At 46.6% G+C, this 19,222-nt stretch overlaps 5 non-coding genes across 5 annotated transcripts; 1 reads left to right on the forward strand and 4 right to left on the reverse strand.

The window, feature by feature from the left end:
- The first annotated feature begins 11,614 nt into the window (after positions 1-11,614).
- On the forward strand, positions 11,615-11,696 carry Trnas-aga (transfer RNA serine (anticodon AGA)). The gene has a single exon. It is a non-coding gene; the product is annotated as a tRNA-Ser (tRNA).
- Positions 11,697-12,495: 799 nt separating this feature from the next.
- On the reverse strand, positions 12,496-12,577 carry Trnas-cga (transfer RNA serine (anticodon CGA)). The gene has a single exon. It is a non-coding gene; the product is annotated as a tRNA-Ser (tRNA).
- A 2,760-nt stretch (positions 12,578-15,337) lies between these two features.
- Positions 15,338-15,419, reverse strand: Trnas-uga (transfer RNA serine (anticodon UGA)). The gene has a single exon. It is a non-coding gene; the product is annotated as a tRNA-Ser (tRNA).
- Positions 15,420-16,608: 1,189 nt separating this feature from the next.
- Trnas-cga (transfer RNA serine (anticodon CGA)) lies at positions 16,609-16,690 on the reverse strand. The gene has a single exon. It is a non-coding gene; the product is annotated as a tRNA-Ser (tRNA).
- Positions 16,691-18,080: 1,390 nt separating this feature from the next.
- On the reverse strand, positions 18,081-18,162 carry Trnas-aga (transfer RNA serine (anticodon AGA)). The gene has a single exon. It is a non-coding gene; the product is annotated as a tRNA-Ser (tRNA).
- Positions 18,163-19,222: the final 1,060 nt, after the last annotated feature.

Genomic DNA, 19,222 nt, shown 5'->3' on the forward strand with positions numbered 1-19,222 from the left:
GTAGACTTCAAGTGCCCTGTATGGAACCGCGGCGCAAAAAACTACAGCGCGTAGCAGACGCCCCTCGCTTTCCGCGCGCTTCCCGAGCGCGGAAAGCCCACGGGTCCGGCGCAGCAGCGGCGCGGCGCGGGAGTTCACGGCAAAAGGCCCACGCGGGAGCCGGCGCTTTGGACACTCCCCCTATTCTAGGTCACTCTAGTTACGTGATCTTTAGTCACGTAACAGACTCGCCCATCATAGTTATTGCATTCCACGCCGGACAAATCGGCGCGCGTGTTGAGGTAGCGAAGCAGAAGATGAAGAAGTGGACGAAGCCAGCACGTGCCGGTTGGTGGTTCGCACTACCCGGCGCAACGAAAAGATTCAACAGCTCAGCCGTTAAAATTGGAGCCGATTCTAATCCTTGACTAAGGTGCGTCTGGCAGCGGCACTCGCAAGTCGGCACTCGGTGGTATTCCTTGGGTTAACGTTGTGCTCTGTCGCGCTGCCGTAGCGGATCTCAGAGGCGACGTAGGAAGAACATGGCCTCCGAGATTAGCCGGCGGCGCGCCGCCGGCTAATCTCGGAGGCAATGGGAAGAATCGCGTGGTTGAGATCTGCTCCGCCAGGTGCCACAAGTTCTATCCCAGTAAGGTCCCTAGATAAAACAAGTTTTATCTAGGGACCTTATATCCCAGCTGCTTAGAGCGCCTCGATGCCAGCGTTCCGTCGAACATGGGGGCGTGACACCCATTGTTCGCGCCGCCGCCATATTGAGTCAATACACACAATATCATATTGAGACCGTACCACACGAGCTATCGCTTTGTGTGATATCGTCATATTGGGTCAAATATAGTGGACGCTGTCACCCCCCTGTACGAAGGAACGTTGGCATCGAGGCGGCCTGAGCTGCTCACAAGAAAACCGCCTGCTCTTTCAATGAATTCCTTCAGTTTTCCGTAATTATACTGACAGTTAATTGACCCTTATCTTAAGTAAACTTATGCTCCACTATAATATGTAACCAATACAACGATTTCGCACCAGTTTTATTTTTAAAAACAGGTTTTCTGAAAATTCGGAAAACGGGAAGTAAGCGCTCCACCGGAAGTGCTTCGAAGTGAAACGAGTGCATCACTCGACGATCGTGCCGCTAAAAACCTGTCTATGCCTCCGTTCCCAAGTTGGTGGTTTAGTGCGCCGGCTTGATCTGTCACCGGTATAGTGCAGCCCATATCATGCATTGTCCCCAGGGTCGGCGCCTTGCCGACACCTCAAATCGCCGTATCGCGACACGATAAAGGTCCGTCCACATATACGCGACAGCACATCGTCTGATGCGATGGGAAACCCAGAACTTTCACTTTACACTGTCGGGCCACTCAAAAACTTTGGCACGGACGCGTGGACACCGCCAGGTGCAGATGCGCGTTGCTGACAGGCACTAAACAACGATATGGTTCACACCATGATAACTGCCCCTAATTTTACCCACATTTGTTTTGCTGTAATCTGTAGCACAGCCCAAACGCAAACAACATCCTGTGCAGCCTTCAAGGAACGTGTGCTCAATCGTTCTTTCATATCGCAAGCACGCACTCACTCGTACACTACTGTCGTTCCGACGGTACCTACTGCTTCTTTACGTGATCAACGCGTGTGAACACGTGCACCAGTTTATACGCTGAATATGTAGGAAATAAATGGACAAATATTAGATAGACTTACCGTGGTCATCGCCATCGTCGACCACCATGGCATCTACGGAAAAACGCCGTCACGTGTTGAAGAAGGCAAAGTGCTGTGAGTGCACACGCCAGCGAGGGCACCGACTGCCTGGAGGGCACGTCTCGGGTTGTGAAAACCGACGTTGGAGTGCGCGTCCCGCGTTTGGAATTAAAACGCGAGGCGCGTCCGGAACGCCAGTCCGCGGCGAGCGCGTCTCGCGTTTCAAATCCCAAACGCGAGACGCGCGCTCCAGCAAGCCACGAGGACACGGTGCAAGGTATACATGAGCACACTCGCGAGACGCGAACTACCAGGTAAAGTAAAAACGCTGCGCGCCTGTCGGTCCGATGATGGTAGCGGATACCTATCGGCGGGACGACGCAACTTCGAGACAAAAGGCGTTGCCGCAGCAACCGGCGCTTCGCGGGAAACCTAAATTTCCATGACAGCGAACGCGGCTATGGCGCGCTAGCAACTAAAGGTGGAAACGCATGCCGCGTTTTTCGCGACCGAAAAACGCGACGCGCGGCGAACACCACCGTGCTGCCGACCACGTCGGTTGCTGCAGCAACGGTACATAAAATATTTTCTGTCTTGAAGTTGCGTCGTCCCTCCGATAGATATCCGCTGCCGTCACCGGACCAACGGATGTCCACAATTGTTACTTTATATGGTCGAACGCGCCTTGCAAGCAAGCCGGGAAGTGTTACCACCTATAGAGCATACATCTTGGACCAGGATAACGATTAAAATTCAGGTAGGGGAAGTATTTGTTGCCTAAAATTCATCGCGTTGCGCGTCTCTCCCTCACATTGCGCTGTGAGACGTTTTGTAGAGCTTTACAATGCTACTGCAGCGCCAAAACGCGCAGCCTATTGCACAGAAGGAGCGTGGCCTCCGCGATTAGCTCCGGCAGCGCGCAGCAGGAGGTGACCGCGGAGGCCACGGATGGAGCAAAGTGGTGTTGTGGCCAAGCAAGATGCGAATGCGACCCGCGCGTCTCATTTTCGCAGCGTCTCTAGCGGCAATTTCGGCGACACTGTGCCGTCTGATGAGGGGCTTTATATATGGGGGCTTTGCCTTACCAAGAGGGGCTTTACCAATAAGGGGGTTTGCGCTACTGTACCTACGTAGCGCCCTCTGGCCAGTGGGCGGTTCCGAGAAAGTCCAGTCCTGCGATTTCGTACACTTTTGATGCCGAATAAAACTTCAACTCGCTTTCCAAGGCTTCGCATCGGTGGCCGAGAGAATCATTCGTCATTGAAAACTTTTCCTCACATCAACCTCGTTTCTCCATTTCTCTTTTCAAATTTGCAGTGCGTCTCTTGCAATCGGTTGTAGCCGGACGGCCTCCCGAAGGTACCTACTTGGCCTGTTTCCTACTTGCGGCGAGTAATTGGTACAGGAAGACTAGAACATCCCCTATGCCACTGCCCCACACTACATCTTCAGTCAACCGTCATGGTCGCCTCACTTCGGCAAAAGATATTCCAGTGGCAACACAGCGGATGTGCTCTTCCCTGTTCGTCAGCAAAACTGGGTCTTCAAGGCGATCCAACCTTGAGGACACAAGGCTCAATAGCTAGCTGTAGGGTTCACGTACCCAGGCCTCGTCACTTCCCGGACCGTGGGACACCGCTCTCCCCATTCTCTTCTCTACATCTTATTCCCCCACCGTTCCCTTCCAACACCGACGCTGAGCTCTCATCAAGGGCTGCAGAATTACACCGTTGCCTCACATCACCTCTCCCCTTCTCCAATATGAAGAACGCCACATTTTATCCTTTTATGGCGTGTTTCTTGATGATGCCCTGCGCAAGCTCCAAAAGCAGCAAGAGACTGCTTGTGGTGTCCCTGCTGAAATTACGTGGTATTCTATAAATACGACAGAAGTGTGGAAAAATTATACCTAGTTTCGAGCTCGCACCAAGGTATGAGAATTCACAAAGCTGGCGCCTTCTCCCAAAGTTTCATGTGTCTAATCGTGTCTCCCTTCTGTTGGCAAACCAACAGGCCCAAACTGCGTGCTCGACTGTGGACCCGGAGCTCGCGGGTTTGAATCCCGGCCGCATTTTCGATGGAGGCGAGAATGCTTGAGGCCCGTGTAGTTAGATTTAGGTGCACGTTAAAGAACCACAGGTGATCGAATTTTCCGGAGCCCTCCACTACGGCGTCCCCTCAATAATAATATCAGCGGCGTAGCCAGGGTGGGGGGGGGGGTTCGACCCCCCCCCCACGAAATATTTGTTTTGCTTGCGTATATATACACGCACGCATACAAACGCACGCACGAACGTACACAAAGTATGGTTGAACCCCCCCCCCCCCCGAAAAAAATTTCTGGCTACGCCCTGAATAATATCGTGGTTTTGGGACGTTAAACCACAACAATTATTATTATTATTATTATTATTATTATTATTATTATTATTATTATTATTATTATTATTATTATTATTATTATTATTATTATTATTATTATTATTATAGGCCCAAATTGCAACGAAGGTGTCACACACGCTGTAGCAGAATGTCATGCGCAGAAATATGTTTTCTTTTAGGGGCGAAGCTCCTTAGGGTGTGGGTCGTTCCCTCCTGTGTAGTAGTAGTAGTAGGGTGATTCCACGTAACATCGAACAATCAATGGCTGGTCGACCTCTTAAATTTATTTCACAATTTTATATATTATTGCCTGATGAGTGGAAAAAAGAGATCCGCAATTTGTTTTGCCGCCAAAAATTTTTTCGAAGCACAGGAAATCAATAATGGCGAAGAGGTGGAGTGGAGCGCTCATCCGCTCTGCTGTTTTGGCCAATTTTCGTTATGAATTGCATAAAATATATTAGTTAGGTAGCTGAAATTTCTTTAACTAAATATATGCATGCTTTTGCTTCTTATCAGGCACTCTTAGTTTTTATGTGTAGTGTAGATGTTTTTATTAAAAACCTCAAAATTGGCCCAGGAAACGCGATTTTCTTGACTTTGAAGGTCTTTATCTCCAAAAATCCTTGTAGCAGAGCGACAAAAATTCTGCATTACGTTCTTCGCATGCTTATCTACCAAACTGCCGAATCCTATATTTATATAGCTTTTCAGTAAAGAGATATGATCGGGCTAATTTCAAGAAAACAGCGAACAATGGAAACTTCTGAGGACAATTAAAAAAAACATTTTTTATATTTCTTAAACTTTGTCCACTTATTCTTCTCCACATCAGCTTTCACAATCAATAAAAAACATGTTGCATAATGTCGTTGCATTAATTGCATTTCACGGAAGAGTTTCACGGTTTACCGATTATTCCCTCCGGAGCTTCGCCCCATTCATCATCATTCACCCCATGGATATGCTGTGATCTCTTTCCTTTTTTTAACAGTACAGTTGTTTTACGCTAATTTCCAGCAGGTCACTGCGTGCGTTGACCGAGCGCCTAGACCAAAAGCAACAGCGCGGTTGACGTCTCGATCGCCATTGGCCGCTGCGGCAGCTCGCCTGTCGCGGCTGCTGCCCGTTTTTATGCGGTGCTGTACTGGTGGTGGAATAAAGGCCCTCTGCAAGACAACATGCAAAACCGACATGGAGAATCGCACACATCAAGAAAAATTTGGCTTTGCGAAAATTTGATGCCAAACATGCATTTCGCCGTGCGCGTTTAAAGAACGCTAAAAAGAAGACGCAGTGCCGATACCGCCCGAAAACAGCGATCTAGGGGACGCCTCTGTTTACGATGAAGCTCCCAAAGGAGATTCTGCGCCCCTCGGCTCGCTGGTCACCCATCTCCGCCGAGTGGAACGGTCCTGAGTTTTCTTTAATTTTGCAAAGTATACACACAAGTGTTCCACTCATCAAATGGCACAGTATGACACATTAAAAAATTACATTCATTCGTCGGTGAAATACAGCGACGGAGTGCTCGCACACTCAGTACTATCTGTGCGGCGTCGGTTATTAATCTGGTTAGTTCACCTCTGTAATAAAGTCACGGTCATTTGAAAGAATGTTCACATCCCCACGCCAACTGCAATGCAACGACAGCTACCCATCACGGCCTTTCCTGGCGTTATTTTGCAGTGTTCTGTTACTCTGTCTTTGCAGGTAGCGGCTCTACTTGCCTGACGTACTGTTTGCCACAGGAAACATGCAGTACCTGGTAGGCAACAACATCCTTTCATTCCCCAATCCGCGTCATTTGTCGTTCCTTGCAAGCGGGCCACTTCTATTGCGTTTGATTGCTGATTCCACGTATTCGTATTCTGCAAGGACCTGAAGTACCTACTTGCACGCTGGCGCATTCTACCAGCCGATTCATGTTGTGCGAAATTGTATGCTAGCAGGGTAGCCAGCCGGTCTAAGAGCTGGCTAACCTCCATGCTCGAATTGCTGACATGAGCACTGGAGCCATTCTTTCTAAACAGACTTTCAGCGACTGACACATGGCCGTGCACAAGATAGCCTGCAACCTAAAGCGTAGGTTTTTGTTCGGGGCCTAGATTTTCCACCAAAGTTCTTTCGGGAGAGGGCGGGGGGGGGGGGGGGGGTCGAACCATCTTCACGTATGTTCGCGCGTGAGTTTGTAAGTCTGCGTATATATATCTAAACATACAAAATGCAAAAATTTTGGGGAGGTGATGAATCCCCAAGCCACCCCCCAATGTTTTTATACAACCTGGTGTGGACAGTAAACTGAAAAATGCGGTATACTGAACAAATATAATGTGCTATCATATATTACACGTTCTCTATTTTCGTGTTTTCTGACTATGTGATACATAATTCATCATACACATGCAGCAAGTATGGCAAAAATCAACACTGAACAGCATCCTATTACCGCCAATGCGAGGAAGCAGGAAGAGGCGTTGCAATCTGCGACTACCGCAGCGCGCAACCAATCAGAGGCGTACGCTGTGTCTCTGGAAAGAAGAACAGAAATCCGAACGTCTATTCTCGATTGCAGAGTTCGGTTAGAACCTGTTCCCATCAAGGAATCGCAGGAACAGGATGTGACGGCGTAATAATATGCTAAGCGATTTTGAGTGATTCCACGATCGTTCAAGACACGGTCGAAGTGCCGCCAAGCAGCGACATCAACGTGTTTGTAAACATTGACGACAGATGACGCTAGCTTGTCACAGTCCCCTTGGTTGGCTTGCCCCTTAGCCTTAGTTAATGTTGCAGTTTTAGCGCGCTAGTAATTTACACGAACGTTAAACTAATTATGGAGTCTACCGTTGTAGATTTCCCGCATTTATAGTTTAGTTTCAAAAAATATTTCTTTAAAGAATATTAGGGACCATTCAACGCACGGTATGGCGCTGTATGTGGGCGAGGATTTTAGGAAGGGGACGCTTCGCGGACGGTGACGTCACCCCTCGGCGACTGCGGTGATGCGAGCGTGCGGAGCTGCGCCACGCTTTTCACAGCCGGCAACGCCTAAGGCAGCGATTCGCTTGTAATTATTATTCCACCCACAGTATGCATGGTTTGCGGGCGAGCTTTGATCACGCACACTTGGATGGTACCAGAGAACACGCACGCATGCGCGTTAGATCGCAAATGCGTACATTCACAGACGAAACAACGATCTAAAATGACTCATATTGCACGCGTGTCTGCTGTCACACGACGTAAACATTGCTGTTTTCGCAATAAAGTACGCCGCGATAGATGCTTTTCTGCTCAATTACCTTACATATATGTTATGTTTAACATTAAAAACCTTCTTGAACCTTGAAACAGTAAGCCTGACAGCGGTAGCAACATGCTTCAAATGTGTAGAATCACTGTGTTTTCGTTTTAGGCTTAATGCGGTGTACGGCCGCTCCGTTGGCCTCACAGTACCCCTGCGACAATCTCCGGGCGGCGTTGGGTCCTCCTCTCCAAGTCCGGAAATAGGCGGGGCCCGCCACTAGCCCTCTCCTGCCATTGAAAGGGAGCCTTGTGCTCGTAGAATGTGAGTGAAAGGGAAGCCCCGGCCCGGTTATATAAACACAATCAAAGCGGTGGTGCGATGGAAAGGAGGAGGGGCAGATGGTCGATGCGGCTGGCAGCGGGTGTCAGGCGCACGGAATTGCCTGAATCGGCGGCGAGCAAAGCGCGCCCCGTTTTCCTGCTGCTGCTCTTGACGGCGTGGTTTCTCTGCTGAGAACACCACCGTACAGCGAGAGTGCAGCGTAGCAACGGCGAATTTGCCACCAAAATGGCAGCCATAGAGAGGCAGTGGAAAGTTTGCGCAAAATATTTTTATCGGCGAAAAACCACGTACACAGAGAAACTGCGCAGACACTGGTAAACTAACACGTGCCGCTAGGTAATATGCGGTATGTAGAACGCAGTTTATTGCACTTTGACGCTGAAGCGCGCGACTGAGTATTAGTAACTCAGTTCGGAAAGCGAACGCTTGCCTAAGCTTGATTGGTACGCATTGTTTTTTTTGCTGACGCAAGCGCGATTCTGGCCAACCACGCGAGGCCATGTGAATCGAATACTATAACGAATTATTCCGAACCCTGATTAGTATTACGAAAGCTTGTGTCTCGTACGCACATGCGTCTGCGAATTGATGCACAAGTACATTTTATACGCCGAAATTGGCACTTTAGAAAAGTAGTTCACAAAGGAAAGAAACGGTGCTTCGGATCCATGAAGATGGGTACTATCGAGCACATGCAGTGCTCCGTTCCGCGAAAGGGTTTCGCGAGGGATGTTTGGACTTCGTAATGAGCGATATCTCTGCCGGGATTCAGAAGTTGACGACGTCCCTCCTTTCCCACATGCGTCGCGGTCGACCGTACCAGAGCGGCAAGGTCGCCCTGTATGTTACGCGGCCCCCAACAGAGAACGGGAAAGCAAATGCACATAAACTGGTCATGCCAGCTGTCTGGCGATGCGGAGAAGGAAGGTCGGGGTCGCATTTCGACCGAGCGCGCTACTCTTCGGGGCGTTATCAGAAGCCACCAGCTGCTGTGCTGACGCTGCTCCCCGCCCGTCTATATCTTTTCTTTTTCTTTTTTTTTTTCAGGCGAATAGAGGCAAGGACGCGGACACCACCCTCCCCCCTGAGCAGGTGTGTTTGCAAGTGGCCTGTCTCGCGCGTGGCTGGTTCTGTCCACGTGCGCAGAACTTCCAGGTGGCGACGCTGTGCTGTACGGAACGCGCTTTTTCTTCATTTGCTAGTCAGTGGCGTATCTAGAAATATTTTTCTGAGGGTGTTGGGGGGATCAACCACCTATTATGTATGGTCATGGGTGTGTTTCTTTATACCCATACGTGTGTGCGTATATATCAATGCGTGTGTATGTATATATACACATAATACAACATTGCAGCCATTACTATTCCATCAACCTTCTTAGACAATGTAACCAATTTTCTTTCCGAATTAATTTCACCTGGCTGTACTGTAAACCCACCCCTTACGTAATACCCCCTTGAGGGGTCTTTAAGGAAATAAAGTGATGTGATGTGATGTGATATATCCATGCAAAATTGAAAAACTTCAGCGGGGGGGGGGGGGGGGTTGAACACTCCCTCCACCTTGGCTACGCCAGTCAGGGTTGCCAATGGTGGCTACTTTTCGCCAAATTGGCGAATTTGAGAGACCCGTGGCGACCTAAATTTATGAATGGCGACTTGGCGAATTTTTGGCGATTTTCGGTTTAGGTCTCCACTGAGTTATGCATCCTAAGATTAGTGTCTTCCCAATGAATGAGCGGCAACATTCTCTGTATTTTTCCTGGTTTTAAACCCACGAGTAGAATCTGCACATTACGCGTCATTCGGTTTGTCCGTCCTGTAACTCCTGTGCATCTCCTCAATTCGTCTAGATGCAGGAGTTACTGGAACGTCCGCCGGCGACATTTTAGCAAAATGTAAGTCAGCGGACTGCCTTGAAAACCGCGAGGCGGCAGTGTCTATAAGTTTATGGCTTTAGGTGTTTTAAGCTTCTCTAAAGTTTCGCTTCTGAAGGGGCTAGACGATGGGTTGGCCACGTGTTCCGACCAATTGTTCCGCCAAAGCTCCAAATGTTCTGAATCGCTTGGCGACTTATTCACTGTTGCGGTACCCCCAATTCAGCTCGCAAAGACTGCTTTGGAATAGCGAAGAGAGGCGGATACACGGCTATTTGTGCAATAAAGAATATTTATTGAGGCATTTTCCACTGTTCTCGGTGAGCATGTGCAATGAAAACAACTGCTATATAACAGTTTACATTGTCAACCTGATCATTAATAACGCGTCGGATTGACGCGTGTAGCTATAGGCGACTATAAGAAAGGGTCGGTGGCGTCCGGTATCATATTAGTTCACAATGAAAAGGTGTAAGACTGCTGTAAGAATTCTGTCGTGTTACCTTCAATAAACCTTTTAATCCTTTTATTTATATAAGGGTACGTAAAGCTGTCTACAAAGAACGCTTTCATGGTTTTCGCCCAGGGTTTACCACACTTTTACCTTTGAAACGAGCGGACAGAGATGGAATGATATCATGGGCGTTTCATTCATTCACCCTCGCGCCACCACGCACATCTTGCGGCTAGTCGGAAAAGCAACACTATGCACTCACATGGTGAAGCGGGCGATAAGACTGGCATCGAGAAACGTCAATATAATTTCAGGGTCTTGGATGGTACTGTATTCTACGTGGCTATACGTGAGTGGAAATTTTTATTACTAGGTTTGCCACACATATCTAGAATGGCGACTTTTTTGGCGAAATTTGTAAAAAAAATGGCGACTTTTGGCGACTTTTTGCTCGTCGTTTGGCGACATTTACTCTAAAGTCAGTGGCAACCCTGACGCCAGTGGCACCAGTGTCAGTTCAGTTCTATTCGCGTGTTGCAGCGGAGTGAATGAATGAATGAATGAATGAATGAATGAATGAATGAATGAATGAATGAATGAATGAATGAATGAATGAATGAAGCACGTTGTAGTACACTGAATATTGTGAATACACTGAATGTTGGCTAGAGAGCTCTGTGCAAACCATACGAAATAAAACAAGAAAGCCTGGCACTTTTAGTGACACGACAACATTTCCAATTTCATTATCTTATATGTAACTTGCATTTTCTTTAGTTTCTCCAATCTGTAAGGTTGCTTTATCCGCCATTTTACAGAAGAAAAATAAAAGAACCACGCAGTTAACTTCCTTATCGTTGAAACGTTTGCTCCGTTTATGACTGCAGTTCGACGGGGCCGTAGATTAAAGGGCGGCAGTAACATATAATAATAGTAAAGATGGACGAGTTGCATAGAAGATACCATATGTGACAAGAAATCCGCACTGCACGACACTTTTTTATTGGCACTACGCGACAAATCCGGGTATGCCATCTATCAAACCAGTATTTAAAAATATTCTGTTATTAGTATGAGTCTCCCGGGGAACTTATTGTTGCGTCTGCTTGTTTTCTTTCTTTTTTTTTAGAAATTGGCATTATTTGGCTCACGCTCATCAGATTTAATATGCTTGTGATGCTCCATGCAAATGCTGATTAAGGATAGCAAAGAGATGAACAAATATAACTTTATTCACAACTATTTTTCACTTTATCGCATGTGGGAACGAATTCCCTAAGAGTAAACAAAAACTGCGTTTTAGCATAATGTAAGAAGAAAAAAAATTCACGTTGAAGTCTAAGAATATCTCTTTTATGCATCTAAATAAATTTTAAAGTACGGATGAGCCTTTTCATACAGAAATGCTAATAACGTATCCTTTCTTTATATTTTTTTTACTATCCGTAAGGTTTTAAAGAAAGAAAAGCAGCAAATCTATTACGATGCGAACAATGACATTGTTATCGCATCGTCGCTCTCGAGGTGTCAGATATACAATCGAGTGTTTGTCGAGGTACTTCAGCGACTGCTCGCACACTCTTGCTCTCAAAACGCGTTCGCAGTCGTGGCCGAGTGGTTAAGGCGATGGACTAGAAATCCATTGGGGTCTCCCCGCACAGGTTCGAATCCTGTCGACTGCGGAAAAATTTTTTTACGCCATTTCGTTTTCTTTTTTTTTTTTTATTGCACTCAATTTTCACCTTCACTCATTTCCACAGCCTTGATACTCGACCAATCCGGAAAAAAATCATACGAAACTCGGCCGCACGGTATCGGTATTTTGGCTTCCTTTACTATAGGTTGGCCAAGCCAAGCCGCTTGCCAAGGCGCTCGCCCAGAACATGACATTTCGAGTTTATCTTGCTGTTTCAATAATATTTCACTATCTTTATCGTACATACTTTGATCATACGAGGCTTGCGTTTTCGGTTTCTTATAGCAGCATTGAAACAAAGCACGCATACACATAGACATATTTCGTTATGCCCGACAATTCGCTGTATCCGTGTTCGTTATATCGAAGTTCTACTGCAGTCCTCGCAGCTTTCCCGTCGTTAGTGCTTCAGTCAGTGTTGCAGTCAGGTTGCCTTGAAGTGTTCCTTCACCTGAGCGTAAGGCTTAGGGTAACGCAGTCGTGGACTTTCGATTAAGGTCCGGAGCAGGGACATTGCGTCGCGCCAGCACCTCTAGTGACGATTATGCGTCCCCTCATTGACCTGACTATCCAGCTGAAGGGCTAAGCTACTTCGATATGCGTGTACATGAAGTAAATGCGTGCCTCAACTCGTGGCAATGGCGGCTCTGTAAAGTAAAGGTGATCGTGAAAGCTGGCGCTTGCGCAACCTCAGTGTAAGGCGAAGCTAGCGGAGTTTGACGCCATCAAAAAAAAAAAAAGAAAGGTTTCAAATATTGCCACGCTCAAAAAAAAAAAAAAGTTATCGCAGCCGACAGGATTCGAACCTGTGCGGGGAAACCCCAATGGATTTCGAGTCCATCGCCTTAACCACTCGGCCACGACTGCCCGATGGAGGCGGACTTAATGCAGTTGCACAGATAAGTTGGCAACCATCGCACAAAAAGTTCCGTGGGACGGAAAAGGATTTAAAAAAATAAATGTATACAGCCTTTACCAGTTATGTTGTTACGTATAAAGTGCGAATTTGAATTCTACATAGTGACGTATGGCTTCAGAAGTCGTTTTATTTTTATTTTATTTTTCTTTATTTAGGGATAAACAAGTACAGAGCTTGCTGACTCGTTCTTTAATTAATGTTACACTTACAAGTACTGGTGTCGTGAATTTGATATGACTGCTCTGACTGAAAGAACGACCTTCCTGTCCATATGAACGAGAACACATTTTCACTCTCTCTTTGTTTCTCTCTCTCTCTCTCCATCCATGTACGATATAAACCCTCGACCACCATTTATTGTCACGAATAACCTAAACATCATGAAGGTACAGGTTATGTAGATAACAAGCAGCTTCACTGATAAGACGTACCGAGAGGGACGCAGCTCTGATATGCAAGACCGCCAGGGATACACTTAACCTCGAAGCATGCACTTCCATACTGTTCATCTCTTATCCCGAAGAACGTGGTTGACGGTGATCGAGGAGGTGGGAGAGGGGTGTACGATAAGTGATGATAAGGGTCATAGGCGTTCGCAGGCTTCTCCATCAGTGAAGGTCAAGTTTCACAGCAGCCCCCCCCCCCCCCCCTGAATCCATTGACAGCGGAGCGAAGCTAAAAGAAAACAAGTTGGAAGTAAACGGTTCTTGGGAGATAACATCAGGAGCCTCGGCCTCCATTATCGTCCAAAATCTGCATAGCGATAACCCTGCGCTATAAACGGGGCAGCACCGACTGAGTTAAACTATATGAGGCCCCCCCCCCTCCTGGTGGGGAACCCTGCGCACGCCTATGGGGCGGACTATGCCTACGATGAGAGCACCCGAATATAACTGATCGAAGCCCATACCGGGCTGTTTTATTCTAACCCTACATTCAAACCCCCTCCTCCTCTCCCCCTTCCATGATATTTGTGTGCATAGTGCCGTGTGCAGCATATAGCACGTGGCAAACTCACGAAATCCTCTTCCCAGCTGTAACTAAACAGTTGAAGCGTTTATTAGAACTCTAATAAATTTATTATTAAGGCGAAAGCCTTGTACGTCTCATGCGAACCTGACCTTGAACGAAAAACTGGCTGGGACTGTGCTATCGTGCCGACTATATATAAACTTTCTAGAACGAAACACTCCCATTCACTTCGTATCTCAGTCATATCACATGCGTGTTTTTGTTTCCAGGGCTTCTTCCGAGGCGAGCAGCAGATTTCGGAGCCAAGCAAGCGTGAACGTCCATCGTGTCGATGATTCTCATGGACGTGCGCAGGGTGCATCGTTACTGAGGAGCCAAGTTTCACTGCAGCGACCCCTCCCCTCCTCTCCCGGTCCTGCCACTAAGGCCCTGACGCGGTTAGCACGCAATGCAAAGACGAATAATTAGAAGGGGGGGGGGGGCACCTTCACCCTCCGACTGTACGCACGCCTACGGTCTTGACGTCATTACAATGCATGGGTCGGCAAAATAATGCGGAGCTCACTCAGACTCACTCATGAAATAAATTTTGCCCTTAAAGCTCACTCGGACTCAGACTCACCAAAATTTTACTCAGCTGGACTCACTCAGACTCAATCTCACCGAATATTGCTCACTCGGACTCACTCATACTCAGACTCACGGCTTTGAGTCTGCGTGAGTCTGACTGAGTCGACTCATGAGTTAGTTTGTCGACCTATGTTACAATGACACAGGGCCGCCCCCACGCCGAAAACTTGTTGCTTGTGGCACGGCCGACCGAAAATTACGCACCGTGTAATTTGTAGGGCTGGGTGAACAGTAAACTTTGGAACTGAATCGACTGCATATCGAATAGTTGCCGACGCGAATCAAGTCGAATCGAGTCGAATCGAATAGTTTTCATTGATAGGTTTCGAAAATCGATTGAACTACTGTTCAGAGAACTAATACTGAATGATGTCCGCGTCCTATGGTATTAACTAATTTAACGTTATAAGCGTGAATGAAGCGAACGAGGAACAAACGAGCAGAATCTTCGATTGCACGGAACTTTTCGGACGGTACGAATGATCGGGCAAAGGCCATGGCTGTCACGCAGAATGCTGCATCACGTAAGCTTTCGTTTCTTAGCCCTACGCTAAGCCTACCCGAATGAAACTTACAGAAACATTTTCACCAAAAGTGTTACTAAGTTGCGTGCAATTGAAATTCTGAAGGATTCACCAAGTATTAGGAAAAACATTCGCATTTACGAATTATGGTTGTACGATCCGAAGAGCGCACCGGATAGAACAATCTTGAATTCGATATTTGGAACTTCAGAACATTCGCGCGCCCTTTCTAACTTGATGTCATTCACGCGCGTACGCTCTAAGAAAAAAAAATTACCTGTTACTGTTTTCAATAAGTCCAGACTTGCCACAATACAATATAGCTCTCTTTAAAGAAATAAGTTTACTCTCTATTTGGAGAATCCCCACTCCCACGACTCCCCAGAGAGAGTATATTGGTCTCCATGAGAGAGTTTACTAGTATCCTTAAAGAGAGCTATATAAATGCCAGTCGAGATGCACCAAAAACAGGAACAATTAATTTTGTTAGTGTGCATAACGATTTCGAAGTTACCCCATCGAGGAATAATCCCAGCGTCTTACGACAAAACAAACGAAAATAAGGCATTAAAAAATTTCATACGCAGCCGGCAGGATTCGAACCTGCGCGGGAAGATCCCAATGGATTTCAAGTCCATCGCCTTAACCACTCGGCCACGACTGCACACCTTCGGACGCAGCTATTTGACTCAGCTATTTGACGTAGCATCTATTGTATTCACTGCGCTCGCTTCGCCAAGCGCAGTGAATACAATAGGTGCTACGTCAAACGCGGCACGCCAAAGTAGCGCTCGGGTTTTCGTTGTATGCAACACAATGACACTTTTTAACTGCTTTTTTCTTCACGTCAGACGCGCGACTACGGCCATTGACACGTCTCCACTAGTGTACTGTAACTTTTCTCAGTTATTTTTTTTTCTCACAGTGGCCATCGGCGTCAACGCGAGTGATGCAAAAAATCATCGTGTGATAAAGCTACCCTATGACGTCATCGGTCGCCGAAATTCGTGACATCATCACACCACACCGTCGCTTGGTCAAAGTTGGGCCGATCCCGGAGGCACTGCGAAACAGCGTGAGGTGAAGAAAGCTTCCGAAAAGGGGGGGGGGTGAGGGGGGGAGTGCAATCGACTAAGAAAAAGATGGCTTCCACCTTCGAGTTGTCTTATTGTGAATGCAAGAAGGACAGCGTGACACTTGTTAAGTTATATAATTTAGCAGAATGTTCTTTTATGGTTGTCGAGTTTAATGTCCCGAGTGCTCCCCCTTCCCCTCTCTCTTCTTTTATATTTTTATTCTTTTTGTGTAAATGGCCATTCTCAACATGTAAGCCCCATCCCACTCTTACGTAAAGCAAAAGGGTCCTTTGATGAAATACAGAATAAATGAAGTAACATTAAAAATAAACTGCAGCGCTGCACCTCCGGGCTTTAAACGTTTTATTTGCAGTGATTTATTTACTTTGTTTAGTTTCGCCCGAGTTGACATATGGGGCATATTCTAGGAATGGAGTTACATAGCGTAACCGCGAAGGACTGATTTTGCTGCCTCCGGTTCGGATACTGGGTACGCCAGTCTGTGCAATCAGAAATATATTTATTGTATATGTATGACTGAACACACCCCTACCGGATGTAGACATTCACTTAAAATGGTTATTGACGTGTTTAAGAGAGCGAATGTGTCAAAATGAAGGAGCTAGAAGCCAATGTTCAGCCCTCGCAAAAGCCAACAAAAAAAGTTGTGGATTGCAACTTCTTATCCAAGACCACACATCCTGAACACATGTGATTACAGTTATTCTGTCAGTTCTTTGTTTTTAACAAGAAAACAAAATTAAAAAAAAAAGTTATCGCAGCCGACAGGATTCGAACCTGTGCGGGGAAACCCCAATGGATTTCGAGTCCATCGCCTTAACCACTCGGCCACGACTGCCCGTGCCGCAGCAAAACTAAGTTGGCAACCGTTGCACACTGCTTTGCTATGAAGTAATCAACAACAGATTGAGACATCCCTCTTAGATTCTCCTTTTTCCTGATGTGTGTATTTTAGCCAGAGAATCTGAATCAAGACATACTCCTTCGCAAGAATTTTTCTTTATTTCTAGATTTAGAACCTCTCTTACAAACATAGGCGTGCGCACAGAGGGGGCAGAGGGGGGGGGGGGGGGGGCGCCCCCCTAATCACCTAAGAGGGGGGGGGGCGCAAAATCTGTCCCGTACATTGACCCTTCTAGTCACTTAAGGGGGGGGGGCGCAAAATCTGCCCCATACATTGACTTAGTAGAGTGGGGGGGGGGGGGGGCGCTGCGATGAACCTTCGCCTCCCCTGATGGGGAACCCTGCGCACGCCTATGATTACAAACATCATATATGGTGCCTTTCCGAAGTTAAAGGCCCCTTTGAATGCCTACTGCATCTGTTTATTTTATTATTATTATTATTATTATTATTATTATTATTATTATTATTATTATTATTATCATTATTATTATTATTATTATTATTATTATTATTATTATTATTATTATTATTATTATTATTATTATTATTATTATTATTATTATTATTATTATTATTATTATTATTATTATTTTAACATATCACGGCCCTCCTCCCGTCGCCAACTTACAAGCTGAAGGATGGCCGAAATCGGCTTCCCCAACACAAAGTCACTCCCATCGTCCAAGTGCATTCTTTTCCACTATTTCTCCGCCTTTCTGGAGCACTAAAACAGCAGTCACATTTTATCGCGCTTTTTTTTTTCCTTTCTGTTCGTTTTTTTAGGAACTACTAATCATCCTCAGAGGCGACAATGCTGATTCTCTATCCGGTTTCTGCTTTTGCATATGACAAGTACCAACTCCCTCTGATGATGACGATGATGTGTGCGTGCGTGTATGTATGTGTGCGTGCACACGTGTGTGTGTGTGGCTGAGTCCTTCGTGTTAGGCGGGCTATTCTGATGTGCCCTTGCCGAATAATCGCTAAAACGAAAAAAAGAAAACACCGCACAGACGCACGCACACACCCGACATTGCAAGTACCGACAGCGACGTGGCTTAACCGGCTAAACCTTTCAAAACTAACCCCTCCCCCCCCCCTCCCCAAACACACACAAAGATGACGACGTGCCGTAGACAAAAATAGGCCCACCTGTCGAAACGTCGACTAGCCTGTCTGTCTAAGGTGTATTAACTGTTCAGACGACCTGTGTATCCTAATCCACCTTGCGAGATTCCAGATTCCACAGGACAGGTTTCTCGCGTGATTAGAGTTCATTCTGTAAAAAAAATAAACATTTCCTGGCGCGGAAAAAATATATTCGCAGTCGACAGGATTCGAACCTGTGCGGGGAGACCCCAATGGATTTCTAGTCCATCGCCTTAACCACTCGGCCACGACTGCCGGGATGCTTCCTTCTGCGAAAGTAGCCGGGTCACGCATTGGCTCGATAGCTTTCGCAATTGTGTGATCACAATCGCGTTCCCGTGTCAAGTAGGATGCTCAGACAGCGCGCTGCGTTCTCATTGTCTACGTCACAATTACTTCGTTTCTCTGTAGACCTTTTCAACGGAGCACCTCCTTTCATAACTGCGGCAAGGGAGTACAAAGGCCGACGCAAGCTGACGTCACATCCTCGGTAGTGCATTTTGGGGGAAGGAGGTGAGGGAGGGTCACGCATATTCACCACAGCCCAGATGGGATTATGGCGGCATACAATATGTCTTCCTTACGACGAAACCGAGCTAACGTCGAGGTAAGGGTACTGACATCCGGAAGATTGGATTTATAAAGGCGACATTTAGTTCAAAGTAAATTCAAACTCTCCTAACCTGCAGAAAGATCTCTATTGCCTATATTTAAAAAAAAAATAAATTTACGTGCGATTCCATTTGTTATGATAAAGTTCTGTTGGTCACTCTCCGATGTTGCCAGAAAAAATTTCTGCGCAGCTCGATCGTTCCTTCTCTCGCTTTAGGAGAAAAAAAAGAAGGCATTTTGCAGGGCTTCGGACCCACGACAAGATATGACACCCATTTAGGGCGATTCTGTGCGTTCAATTCATGTCGCCGCTTACGCAAATGGCGTTATCCCGCAATTTTTCCACCTGTGGGACACAAGCTTGAACGTCAGTATGACGAAACTGGGGGCCATCCGCGCCGAAAAATTGCTGCTTGTGGCACGGCCGACCAAAAATTACGCGCCCTGTAATTTGTAGGGCTGTGCGGACGCGCATTTTTTTGAGACCGAATCGAGTGAAAATCGAACAGTGCCCGTCGCGTACCGTGTCGAATGGGGTAGTCTAATTCGTAACAGTTAAAGGGACACTACAAAGAAACAATGAATCGGTTTAGATCGATAAATTGTGCTCTGAGAACTCTAATGTCGTTAATTTCGCCATCATAGGTTTATTGATAGAGGAGAAAATCAAGTTCAAGGTTTCATTTTTAAATTTCGCGCCGAA

The sequence above is a fragment of the Rhipicephalus sanguineus genome, chromosome 10 (genome assembly GCF_013339695.2).
Source record: "Rhipicephalus sanguineus isolate Rsan-2018 chromosome 10, BIME_Rsan_1.4, whole genome shotgun sequence".
Classification (NCBI taxonomy): domain Eukaryota; kingdom Metazoa; phylum Arthropoda; class Arachnida; order Ixodida; family Ixodidae; genus Rhipicephalus; species Rhipicephalus sanguineus.